General features: G+C 51.4%; 1 protein-coding gene across 2 annotated transcripts in view; it reads right to left on the minus strand.

Moving 5' to 3' along the window:
- Positions 1-4,876, minus strand: part of NFASC (neurofascin) — an 86,868-nt gene extending 81,992 nt beyond the window's left edge. The window contains exon 1 of one of the 2 annotated variants that reach the window (XM_063418284.1): positions 4,730-4,876. The gene's annotated coding sequence lies outside the window, so the exon portion shown is untranslated. Of the gene's footprint in view, positions 1-4,236; positions 4,480-4,729 lie in introns of those variants that run through there. The other variant, XM_063418285.1, reaches the window with a different exon arrangement.
- Positions 4,877-13,148: the final 8,272 nt, after the last annotated feature.

Here is a 13,148-nt window from a genome sequence, read left to right on the forward strand (position 1 = left end):
CAAGGCCAGCCTGGAGCAACTTGGGATAGGGAAAGTTGTCCCTGCCTGTGGAATGGGATGAGCTTTAATTTTCCAATCCAAATTATTCCTGCAGCTCTTTCAACTCTGGGATTCTTGGGATAACCAGGAAAATGGAAAAATTCAGAGGGAAAAAGGGAATTTTGGTGCATTTTCCACAGATCCAAGGAGAACCTCTCCTCCCTCCCGGCTCCCACTGGAGCTGCCAGCCCGGCCTATCCGTGCCAGGAGATTTCAGGAGGAATTTGGGATTCGGGCTGACAGAGCCGCAGGATCAGATTCCGACTGTCCCTGGGAAAAGGAGCAGAATTCCGCTGCCAAGGAGGCAGAAAGTGTCGGAAAACCTGCCAGGAATTCCAATGAACCTCCGGCTTCACCTTGCTCCAACCCCGGGGGTTGTGCTCCTGTTTTCCCACTCCCTGCGAGGATCCAGGTTTGCTTCCAGAGGTGGGAAAGGAGCATCCCGGAATCCAGGATGGATTTATCTTTTCCCAAGCCTGCACTGAGCAAAATTCCCTTTGGATGCCCCTCTGGAAAACTGGGAATGCACCAACCCCCTGCTTTAGGCTTGCAGGCAGAGCAAAATGCCAGGAAAAAAAAATTCCTGAATTTTCCTTTGGAGGGGAAAAATCTCCATTATTCCCTCTCTCCTGTGCCCTTTGGATGCTCCCTCCGTGCTCCATCCCTGAGGAAAACAGGGATGAGATCCAAAGGAACCTGAGGAGGCGTTGTCGGGAATTTCTGCCCACCCAAACTCATCCCTGTTTTTTCCATGGATAATCCCCCTCCTCCGATCTCATTAAGTGGGAATGGTGATCCCGATAAGCCGAGGGATAAATCCTCCTCTTTTTTAATCCGTAATAACCCAGCCCGGTTTCTTTCAGCTCGGGATTAAAAGGAAAAAAGGAAAAGGGAGAGGGGGGGACGGGGATTACGGAACATTTAAACTTCCAGCAGAGTTCATTCCGAGCCGGAATCTCTGGAATTACGCAAAAATTATCTTGGATAGGAACGAAGGGGTGTTGGGAAGAGGGAGGGGAAAGGGAAAAGCTGGAGCAGAAGTCACCCAACAACACGGAAAAAGCGGGAAATGAGGTTGGAAAGGAATTCCCTCCGGGGCAGGAAGGAATCCAGAACTCCCTGACAAGATCTGACAAAACTGAAATGGAATCCAAGCCCTGAGAGGATCCTGGGAGATTTTAGGGATACTTTGGGAAGGCCAAACAAAACCCAAGGGATAAAGAGAAATGCCAGAGGTTTTTTCCTTGTTTTTTTTTTTTTTAGGAGTCTCCTCACAGGTTTCGCTGTTTAAATTCAAATAAAATCTGATTTTTTTTTTTCTTAAGATCTGATTTTCTCAATGGGAATCCTCCCAGTTCAGCTGCTTTTATTCCAGCTAAAAACTGTGGGAAACAGGGAATTCCACGGCTCCCAGGAAGCAAAGAAATGAAGGAATTCTGCCTGAATATCCGGGTTTTTCTCCCTGTAAATGAAGTTCTGATGGGATTTGGAAGGTTGGTGCTGCCCAGACCAGTAAATTACAACCCCACAGGAAATCCTCTCCCACACGGAAAACAAATCCAGAAATTCCTGCCCAGCGCTCCCAGATAAAATCAGAGCCCCTGGAACGTCCTGGGAATGTGGCCGTTTCATCTTCCCAGATTTCTCAAACAAATCCCAAACTTTTTCCTTGGAGACTCCTCCTTCCCTGAGCAAGGGCAGGACAGAGCAGAAAAATTCCAAAACTCAGGATGGAACCAACAAATTCCAAAGCTTCAAATTCCCTTTCTAAGCTCTGCCCACCCAGGTGAGAGCCACTGGATTTTATCCAGGGAATTTTCCCTTGGAACGCCCCAGAACTGCCCCATTCCTGCTAATTTCTGCATTTCTGGATAAAACTCATCTTTATCCAGGGAATATTTCCTTGGAGCATCCCATAACCACCGCATTCCTGATGATTTCTCTGTTCCTGGATAAAACTGGTCTTTATCCAGGGAATATTTCCTTGGAGAACCCCAGAACTTCCCCATTTTCCTCAGCGGGGCTGAGCGGGTGGCAGGGACAGAGGGAGGATCCAATCCAGGCCCTCGATCCCTATGGATAATCCCTATGGATCCCTATGGATAATCCTTTTTCCCAAGGTCACCCCACCAGGGATGGAGCACTGGGATTAAGGATGGCTCCAGTGGGAAGTGAAACTTCCTTAAATCCATTTATTCCCCCCTTTTTCCAACAAAGGAAGCACCAACAAAGATCCCTTTTCCTCCTGCCTGTGTCCATCCCTTTCCTTACAACTTTGGGAATCACCAAGAGTTTCTTGGGATGACATTCCCAGCTTCCCATTCTCATTCCTGTTCCCGTTCCCGTTCCCATTCCCATTCCCGTTCCCATTCCCGGTCCCGTTCCCATTCCCATTCCCATTCCCGTTCCCATTCCCATTCCCATTCCCGTTCCCATTCCCATTCTCATTCCCATTCCCGTTCCCATTCCAGTTCCCAGGCGGATCCGGACTCACTTTGTGGCTCACACCAGATCCCAACTCCTTCCCTGCTCATCCTGAGATTTTACAACCCCTCTACACCCAGGAGTATCCCACGAGTATCCTACTCAGAGCATCCCAACCATCCGCCAGGAGCAAAAACAGGGAAAAAATTCCTCATTTTCCCCATTATTATTCAATATTTTCTCCATTTTTGGGACCTTTTGTGCTGGAGTTTTTCCAGCGGATTTTGGGGGATTTTATCCCCCCCAGAATCCCCGGAGAGAATGAGAGGAAATGAAATCCTTATCAATTAATTCGGAAAATTTGGGATGTTCCCCATTTAATCACCAGCTGGGAGAAGGGATGATTGGATTGGGTTGGGTTTAAACCAAATCCCTCGGGATGAGGATGAGGATGAGGATGGAGCTTTGCTAAGCCCAGAACTAACACAAAGCCAGGCCCAAGTCCCAACTCCTGCAAACAAAGTCGCTTTTCCAACCGAGCAACTTCTCCCAGTCAGCTGAGCGCTTTTCCATGCATTATTTATGTTGGATTCACGTTACAACCACACAGGGGAAAAAAAAAAAACAACGGGAAAAGCAGCAAAGGCCCGGCCCAGAACTGGGAAACGCCAAAATTAAAAATAGAAATCAAACAGAAAAATGTTAAATTTGAGTTTTCTTGCAGAAGATAAAGGAAAGTTTTCTTGGAACAAAGCAGCCCCTCGGCGGCTGCCAGGGAGGGGGAGGTTTTCCAGGAAAGAAAGGAGTCAGCATCCCTGGAAAAGTCACAGGATTCCAGCTTTTGTCCTCGGCAGCTGCCAGGAGCACCCCGGAAACATCACAGCGCCACAGGATCCATCTTAAAGCAGCCGGGCCTCTGCTGGGCACGTCAGAATTCCAGCTTTTCCCGCAATTCCCGCATCCCCTCAGCCCTCGGCGCTGCCCCTCCGCCGGGACCCAGCCGGGAACACCCCGGGGTGACTTTGGGGAGTGCTCCTGAGCCATCCCAAGGACCTGACCTTGAGGGAGGGACCCACAGGCGGCATTCCAGAGGGAAAAGCAAAACCCATCCAAGCCAAGATGCGCCGCCCGTTCCCGGCTTTAGCGGGGATGGGATTTTCTGGCCCAAATCTCCTTTTTTCCCATCCAAAACTCCTCCCGGTGCCGTTCCCAGATGCCTCCCCGGGATGGAATGAGCGTCTTCCCTGCTGCCTGTCCTCCAAGGAGCATCCGAGGCCATGGAAAAGGGAGGATCCCGCTCCATCCCCGCTCCATCCCCGCTCCATCCCTGCTCCATCCCTGCTCCTTCCCTGCTCCATCCCTGCTCCATCCCCGCTCCATCCCTGCTCCATCCCCGCTCCATCCCTGCTCCATCCCTGCTCCTTCCCTGCTCCATCCCTGCTCCATCCCTGCTCCTTCCCTGCTCCATCCCTGCTCCATCCCTGCTCCTTCCCTGCTCCATCCCTGCTCCATCCCTGCTCCATCCCCGCTCCATCATCCCTGCTCCATCCCTGCTCCATCCCCGCTCCATCCCCGCTCCATCCCCGCTCCATCCCCTCTCTCCCAGGCCCCAGCGCTCCCACGGCCTCCTGGCCTCCCCAGCCCCATTCCCGAGCTTCTGGAATCAGCGGGAGCGCCGGTGGGGCCGGGATCCCGATGATTCAGCACTTCGCCCCCCGATCCCGAAGGGAAATCGATCCCGGGGAGGATGCGGCCCCCGCGCCCGCCACTCACCGCTGCCCTCCGGGCCCCGCCGCTTCCCGGCGCCGCATCCCGAGCCAGGTGCGGGTGGGTTTTTTTTTTTCCCGATGGATTTTTCCGGCCCAGGATGTTCTTCCGGAGGGAAGGCGGCGGGGGAAGGGGCGAGGCGCGCCCCCCTCGGAACGATCGCCGCTCCCCGAGAGCTCCGGGCGCCCCCCAAAGTTGCGCTGTCACCCCAAGGTCCCCGCCCGGGCTGCGCTCGCCGTGCCCCCGCACTGCCACCGCGGGGTTTTGTCACACGCAGGGACACCGGGCCGTGACGTAAGAGCCAAAATCCCATCACATGCCCCAGCTCCCCCCATCGCGGGGTCCTGATGGCCAAACCCGGCAGATTTGGGGGGTCACCGAGCAGGTTCAGCGCCCCAAATCCGCGCTGAGGATGCGCGGATCCCCCCCCTCCCCTCCCCGTGAGCATCCCCCGAGAGCTCCGCGCATCCCGGAGCGCCCCATCCCGGGCTGTCCTTACCCGGTGGGGCCGAGGCGCCGCGGCCGGGGCTCGGTGCGAGCTCGGTGCGGGCTCGGTGCGCCGCACTGCGCGCTCCCGGGCGCGGCCACGCCGCACTGCGCGCTCCCGAGCTGGCGGAGAGCGAGCGCAGCCCGGCAGCAGCGGCAGGAGGAGGAGGAGGAGGCAGGGAAGGGAGGGAAGAAGGCACGGGCTGGGGGGGAGGGCGCCGAGCAGGGGGAGGAGCTCATTAGCGGCGCCCTTAATGAGCAGCCGCAGGCGCTGAGCCCTCCGGGGCTGAAGGCGCAATCCGGGGACAGAAAAGCGAATTTTGAGCAATTTTGGGGCGAGGAGGGGACGAGTTTGGGTCACGCAGAGGGTGCGGAGCTGACCCCCCCTCCCAAAGCCTCTCGCGCAATCCGGGGACAGAAAAGCGAATTTTGGGGAAAGGGAGGAGGAGTTTGGGTCACGCCGAGGATGCGGAGGGGACCGAGAGTGGCACAGCTCGGCCGGGGGGCGACAGCAGCTGCTGGCACTGGTCCCACTGGTGATAATGGTGGCACTGGTGGCACCGCTGGCACTGCTGGCTCTGCTGGCACCTGGGGAAAACCGGGAAAAAGCCATGGGGAAAAGCAGGAAAAAGCCATGGGGAAAAGCAGGAAAAAGCCATGGGGAAAAGCAGGAAAAATCATGGGAGAAAGAAGGAAAAATCATGGGAAAGCAGGAAAAAATCCTTGGGAAAACTGGGGAAAAGCCATGGGAAAAACTGGGAAAAAGCCATGGGGAAAACGGGAAAAAACCAAATCATCCTCAAGGATCAACGACAAAGGACAAAAACCAATCCCGGAGTTAAATCTGGGGACGTTTTCCACGGATGTCACCGAAGTCAGGGATCTTCTCCCTGATGCTGCAGCTTTGGGAACATCGGATTTCACCGGGCTCTGCCTTTTCCACCGGATTTGGGGTGGGAGAAGGGAATTTCAGCAGTGCTGACTGCTCCTCCAAGATGCTGAGCCCGGAGAATTCCGGAGGGATCCAAGGGCACGCTGCTCTTCTGGTGATGCTCAGTGACTTTTCCCCCATTTTTTTCCTTTTTTTCCTTTTTTCCCCCTTTTTTTCCCCCTTTTTTCCCCCTTTTTTCCCCCTTTTTTCCCCCTTTTTCCCCCTTTTTTCCCCCCTTTTTCCCCCTTTTTTTCCCCTTTTTCCCCCTTTTTCCCCCTTTTTTTCCCCTTTTTCCCCCTTTTTCCCCCCTTTTTCCCCCTTTTTTCCCCCTTTTTTCCCCCCTTTTTCCCCCTTTTTTCCCCCTTTTTTCCCCCTTTTTTCCCCCTTTTTTCCCCCTTTTTCCCCCTTTTTCCCCCTTTTTTCCCCCTTTTTTCCCCCTTTTTTCCCCCTTTTTTTCCCCCCTTTTTCCCCCTTTTTTCCCCTTTTTTCCCCCTTTTCCCCCCCCCTTTTTTCCCCCTTTTTTCCCCCTTTTTCCCGCTCTTCCCCTTTTTTTTCCCTTTTTCCTGCAAGAGGTTTTTCCCTTTTCACCCATTCCTGGCCACATGGCTGGGAAGGAACAGAAATGTCCCTTTTTTTGGGGGGGAATTTTCCATGGAAAATCCCATCTGGAAGAGGTCACAGCCCTCCCGCCCCTCCCAAAATCTGATTTACACCACACAGGGCTGAGTTGTTTGGGCTAGGAGCCAAAATTCCCTAATTTTTCCATGCAGATACCTCCGGAAGAGTGGGAGAGCAGGAGGAAAAGCTTGGAATTTCCTCATGGAGGAAAGAAAATCAGGATGTGTCTCCTGGTCCTATGGGAACGACCAAATCTGGTGTGAAAATGACCAAAATTCCCATTTAAAAAGTTGGAAATTCCAAAAATAATCACATAAACGGGATGGAAAATGCACCTGGAAATTCCAGGATCTGTTTGGGACATGGAAACGTTGGGATCAGCCGGAATTTGGGCCGGGAATCCCTTCCCAGATCCACCCTGGATCTTCATCCTTACCCCAGGCCCCTTTCCTCGGCTTCTCCCTGGAGATTCCCAGCAATCCAATTATCCCGGGATGGAAAAGAGGGAAAATGAGCTCCTCCAATCTCTTCGGGAAAACACTGACGGGCCTGGAAAGCCTTTGGAATGACGGATTTGTGGGGAGGCTTTGGGGACAAGCTGGGGATGGATGCGCATCCCAGGAACTCGGATTTTATGGATGCACATCCCAGGAATTAAAGTTTCATGGAGGCGCATCCCAGAAATTCGGGTTTTTATGGATGCACATCCCAGAATCTTATTTTTTATGGATGCTCATCTGAGAAATTCGGTTTTCGTGAAGACACATCCCAGAAATTTGGTTTTTATGGATGCACATCCCATAAACTTTATTTTAAGGATGCACATCCCAGAATCTCGATTTTTATGGATGCACATCCCAGGAACTCTTTCTTTTTTTGGACACACATCCCAGAAACTTAGTTTATATGGATGCATATCCCAGAATCTCATTTTTTATGGATGCTCATCCCAGGAACTCAGATTTTATGGATGCACATCCCAGAAATTCAGTTTTTATGGATACATACCCCAGAATCTCATTTTTTGTGGATGCTCATCCCAGGAATTTGGTTTTTATGGATGCACATCCCAGGAACTCTTTTTTTTGGACACACATCCCAGATTCTCATTTTTTATGGATGCTCATCCCAGGAATTCACTTTTCATGGATGCACATCCCAGGATTTTGGTTTTCATGGATGCACATCCCATAAATATGGTTTTTATGGATGCACATTCCAGAATCTCCATTTTTAGGGAGCAGCAGCTTCTCCTGCCCCAGGATCATCCCGGCCAGGAATTCCTGGGACACGGAGCTTTTCCAGGAAATCCACAGGAGCACGGGAAGAGGGGTTTGGCCTCGTTCACTGCCTATTCCCGGTTAATCCGGGAATTAAAACCTGGATTGGCATTGAAATAAACCCGTCCCGAGTTTGTTATTCCAATACCAACAAGAAAAGCATCCCGAATTCCCAAGTGGATTCCCTTAATTATTGAAATTAAAGGAGAAGGGATCGCTCCTTTCAGGAGAATCCAACTCCGGAGCTGTGGGAATTCCCAATCCCAGAGCCCCGGCAGCACTAAAGGATGGAAAATCCCACTCGATATTCCCAAAAATCCCAAAAAAGCCGCGGTTTGGGGCTGTCCGCGGTCGGGGAGTGCCACCTGCTGTCCCCTCCTGTCCCCGCGCCGGGGATTTTTCCTTCCCAAATCCCGGAGCTCTGGAATTCCCAGCCATTCCCAGACATTCCCACGTTTGGGAACGGGATGGGAAAATCGCCATTTGGAAAAATTGGTGACTCCATTCCCTGTTTATCCCAAAAAAATCCGTGTCCAGGCGTTGCCATCCCATGGAAAACAGGGAATAATTCCCGTGGTGGGAATTCCTGGATGGCCAGAGGGGAAAAAACTTCCTGAGGGAAGTGGGAAACGCCAGGGTTGGAAATTCCAATTTTTCTATGGAATAACAGATCCAGGAGCAGCAGCTGGGAAAGGAGGGAGAGAAATCAATCAGGAATGTTCCGGGATGGAACAGAATTCCAGGCCCTCTTCCCCAGCTGCTGGGAGCTGAGGAAAACCAGGAAAAGCCATGGGAAAACCGGGAAAATCATGGGAAAATTAGGAAAAAGTCACGGGAAAACCAGAAAAAACTCATGAGGAAAACCAGGAAAAAGCCATGGGGAAAACTGGGAAAAAGCCTTGGGGAAAACCAGGAAAAAGTCACAGGGAAAACCAGGAAAAAGCCATGGGGAAAACCGGGAAAATCAGGGGAAAATTAGGAAAAAGTCACGGGGAAAACTGGGAAAAGGCCATAGGAAAAACCAGGAAAAAGTAATGGGTGAAAACAGGAAAAAAATCAAATCATCCTCAAGGATCCACAACAAAGGACAAAAAAAAAATCCTGGAGTTAAATTTGGGGACATTTTCCGTGATTCTGTGGAGTGGGGTATCCCAAAAATGTTCCCTTCATCCCGCAGGGACAGCGGGAATTTCTGGAAATTTCCTTCTGGAAAAGGCATCCAGGCTTTGGAAGGCACTTTGGAATTCCTGGAGGTGTCCAAGGAATTCTTGGATGCAGCACTCGGGGTGGGGATCGGGCGCAGGTTGATGATCCTGGAGGGATTTTTCCAGCCTCAGGAATCCGGGAATTCTGCACAGCCGGAGGCCACAGCTCCTGGATTCCATCCCCGGCATCCTGGAAAAGGCCGAAATTCCCAGGAATTCCCAGAGGCTGGGATGGGGCCGGATTTGGGGGACGGAAAATCACCACAGGAAAAAGGAAAAGAATTCCAGCAGGGAATGCAGGAAAAGAGGGAAAAGCAACAAAGCTGAGCTTGATTGTTAATTAAAAATCAGCCTCTAATTAAGGATATTCCCCCCCTCGGGCAGAGGGATGATCCAGAGCTCCGTGCTGATCCCGTGGAGCATTCCAGGCAGGATTCCCGCTTGGATTTTCTTTCCTGGGATGTGCCCGGGCAGGCTCCGGGAGCGGAGCAGGATTTGATGGAGGAATTGGCAGCCCAGGATCTCTCGGATCCTGCAGGGATCAGGCTCTTCCCGGGAAAACAGCCTGGAAAATCCTGCCTTGGGAAGGCTGAATCCAGCCTGGAGCGAATTCCAGGATCCTCCTCCGCCACTAGATCGCAGCACATCCCCAATTTCTGCTGCCAGCGCATTCCCGGGCGGGGAGAAGGAGCCGCTGGAACATCTTGGAATCACTGGAGCAAAAATCCAGGTGGGAAATGGTGCGGAAGGAAGGACAGGGCCGAGAACATTCCTGCCCTTAGGACGAATCCAACCCTCGGGAATTTCCTGGCGCTTGGATGGGCCTGGAAAAGCCCAGCATGGCCAGGGCTTCCCAATCCATGGGAAAAAAGGTTGGAATGGGATCACTGGGTTCCACTGGTTTCCCACAGTCCTTGGGTAAACTTGGCCGTGGATCCTGGGGGGAAAATCCCGGAGGAAATCTGGGAAGGGAAAGAGGGAAGGGATGAAATGGGAAAGACAATTGTCCCCAAAGCCCGGCGTGGCTGTCCCCAAACCCCACAAGGTTCACGCCCCGAATTCCTGCCCTTGTCCCATTCACATTCCCGAATTCCTGCCCTTGTCCCCCTTGTTCACATTCCTGAATTCCTGCCCTGTCACATCCTCCCGAATTCCTGCCCTGTGGCATCCCCAAATTCCTGCCTTTTTCCCACTGCTGGGACCCCCAAATTCCTGCCTTTTTTCCCACTTCAGGGATAATTCCATATCCTTGAATTCCTGCTCTTTTCCCACTTCACGGACACCTTCCCATCCCCAAATTCCTGCCTGTTCTTATCCCAGAATTCCTGCCCTTTTCCCACCTCAGGGACACTTCCACATCCCAGAATTCCTGCCCATTCCCATCCCCTAATTCCTGCCCTTTTCCCATCCCAGAATTCCTGCCCATTCCCATCCCTGAATTCCTGGCCTTTTCCCATTCCAGAATTCCTGGCCTTTTCCTACTTCCATCCCCAAATTCCTGCCCCTTCCCATCCCTAAATCCCTTCCCTTTCCCCCCTCCTTCGTCTCCTGAGGATCCCTTAACGGATGAATTCCCTGGAATTCCCTCCCTCCTTCCCCAACCCTTCCTCCCCCTTTCCCTGCCTTTCCCAACCCCCCAGAATTCCCAAATCCCAAGCCCACGAGGTGTTCCAGAGACCGGACTCCCAGGGCTGTTTATTATTCCCGGCAGGAATATTCCCAGACAGCAAAATTGCTTTGTTGATCCTGCAGAGGGAATCGATCCCTGCGGAGCTCCGAGCCTCTGGAATGTTCATCCCTGCCCGGGTCCCTGTGGGATTCGGGATCGGGGTGGGAATTTGGGATTAATTGCTGGAATTTTGGAAGGTGCGGTTTGGGTTGCCTGAGCACCTGGGTGGGGATTAATCCTGGAATTCTGTGGGAAAATGTTGGGAGTGGGAATGGGAATGAAAATCAGGAAACGAGGAAGGATCCCAAAAAATGGAGGGGGTGGAATCTTGAGGATTTGGAATTCGGAGGATTTGGAATTTGGAGGATTTGGAATTTGGGGGATTTGGAATTCAGAGGATTTGGAATTCGGAGGATTTGGAATTTGGGGGATTTGGAATCCAGAGGATTTGGAATTCAGAGGATTTGGAATTCTGAGAATTTGGAATTCGGAGGATTTAGGATCCTGAGGAGCAGGGAGTGGCTGGAGCTGGGTCACTGGAGTTTGAGTTGGGTTTTAGGGAAAGGCTTAAGTTGGATTTTAGGGAAAAATTTAGGCTGAATTTTAGGGAAGAGTTTAGCTTGGAACTTAAGGAAAGGCTTAGGTTGGATTTTAAGGAAAAGTTTAAGTTGGAATTTAGGGAAAAGCTCAGACTGGATTTTAGGAAGGGATTTAGGCTGGATTTTAGGGAAAGCTTCTTCCCAGAGAGTCATGGGGCACTGGAAAAGGCTCCTCAGGGAATTGTCACATTCCCAAGGCTTCCAAAACTCCAGGAATGTTTGGACAACGCTCCCAGGGTGGGATTTTGGGATTGGTGGGATTTGGGGAGTGTTTGGATGGATGATTCCTTCCAGCTCAGGATATTCCATGATCCTCCAAGGAGCTTTTGGACCTCTGGGAAGGATCTGGGGGTCGAGGTTTTCATGGAATCCTGGAATGTTTCGGGTTGGGAGGGACCTTAAAGGGCCTCATCCCATTCCAAACCCTCTCCCACATCCCGGATTTTGTGGGGTCACGGATCCGCCCACCCTGGAATGCGCATCCCTGTCAGCATTCCCAAAATCCCAACCCTGGCCGAAACAAGAGAATTCCTTTGGGAATGCTGAGCCCTCTCCTTGGAATTTGTGGGATTTGAATCCAAAGGCACCAAATGGCTCCAGAATCCCTCTCCTGTGGGGTTTTTTTGGGATATTTCCCCCAGTTTTTACCCAGATCCCGTTAATCCCATCCATTCCTCAGCAGGGAGTTGTATCCAGCTCCAAAATTCCATTTATTCCCGTCAGAAAGCGGAGAAATCCCAGAACATCCCTCAGTTAATAAAATTAACATTTAAAATATTGGGATAAATTAATTTAAAATATTGGGATTTTCTTCCCTTTTCCTCCTTCCCGAGCAGATATTTGGAGTAATTCCATGGAAAAGCCGCCCTGATTCCGATTGATCCCAACCCCCTTTCCAGCAGAGCCCCTGGAATTTAAAACACTCCCAGCTCTGCTTTTCCCTCCGGAGAAAGACGGGAATAAATCCTGGGAGCCGGCCATAAATCAAAAATTAATCTCCCCGAAGAGCCCGGCCTGTCCCGATCCCTCAAACAACAAAACAGCGGGAATTTATCACGGGAATTCATCCCGGGAATTCATCCCGCCGCCTGCCAGGGGAGGATGGATGAGGGTGGGAAAGCAGGGAGACCAAAAAGGAAGGAAAACGTGGAAAAAACCCCTCTGGAAGTGGCTCTGGAGGCGGTGATGTCACCTTCCCTTGTCACATCCGTGGGGTTGTCCCCCCTCAAATCCCTGGAATGCTGTCCCGGAATTCCCGCTGTTCCACAAATATCCAGGGAATAAATATCCGTGGGGGTTTTTAGGGATTCAGCCCTCACAGGGAGGAGGGGATTTCCAGGATAATTTCCATGGAAAAGGGACACCAGGAAGGGAATTCCAAGGTTTTTTCCATGGAAAAGGAGACACAAGGGAATTCCAAGGTCTTTTCCATGGAAAAATGGACACCAGGAAGGGAATTCCAAGGTTTTTTCCATGAAAAAGGGAAATGAGGAAGGGAATTCCAAAGTCTTTTCCATGGAAAAGGGACACTGGAAGGGAATTCCAAGGTTCTTCCATGGAAAAGGGACACAATGAAGAGAATTCCAAGGTCTTTCCATGGAAAAATGGGCACCAGGAAGGGAATTCCAAGGTTTTTTCCATGGAAAAATGGACACCAGGAAGGGAATTCCAAGTTTTTTTCCACTCCCAAAGTCATTTTTTTGTCCCAAATATTCCCATCCCATTGGAACATCCCGATAATAACTGGTTTGACCTCATTTTTTAAGGAATATTTCACTTTTCCTTCTCTGTTTGTGCCCGGGATCAGGGATTTGTCCCGAAATTGGGAAATTCCCGACTCTGAGGTGCTGCAGGAGGGCTCGGGTGGCACACAAAGGTGGGAAAAAGCCCTGGAAAAAGGAATTGCTCCAAGTTTTCCGTGAAAATCAGCAAAAAAGCAGAGCAGGAAGGATGAGGGAAAGAAATCCCAGGATTTTTGAGGCTGGAAAATCCTCCCAAGTTCAGAGTCTAATCCTTGTCACCCAGAGCCTGGATTGCCACTTCCAGGAATTCCCTGGACACCTCCAGGGATGGAAAATCCAGGCAGGATGGGATTTTTACTCCTGGAATTCCAAGGGGTCGTTCCTGCCC

Source organism: Prinia subflava, chromosome 23, assembly GCF_021018805.1.
Source record: "Prinia subflava isolate CZ2003 ecotype Zambia chromosome 23, Cam_Psub_1.2, whole genome shotgun sequence".
NCBI lineage: Eukaryota > Metazoa > Chordata > Aves > Passeriformes > Cisticolidae > Prinia > Prinia subflava.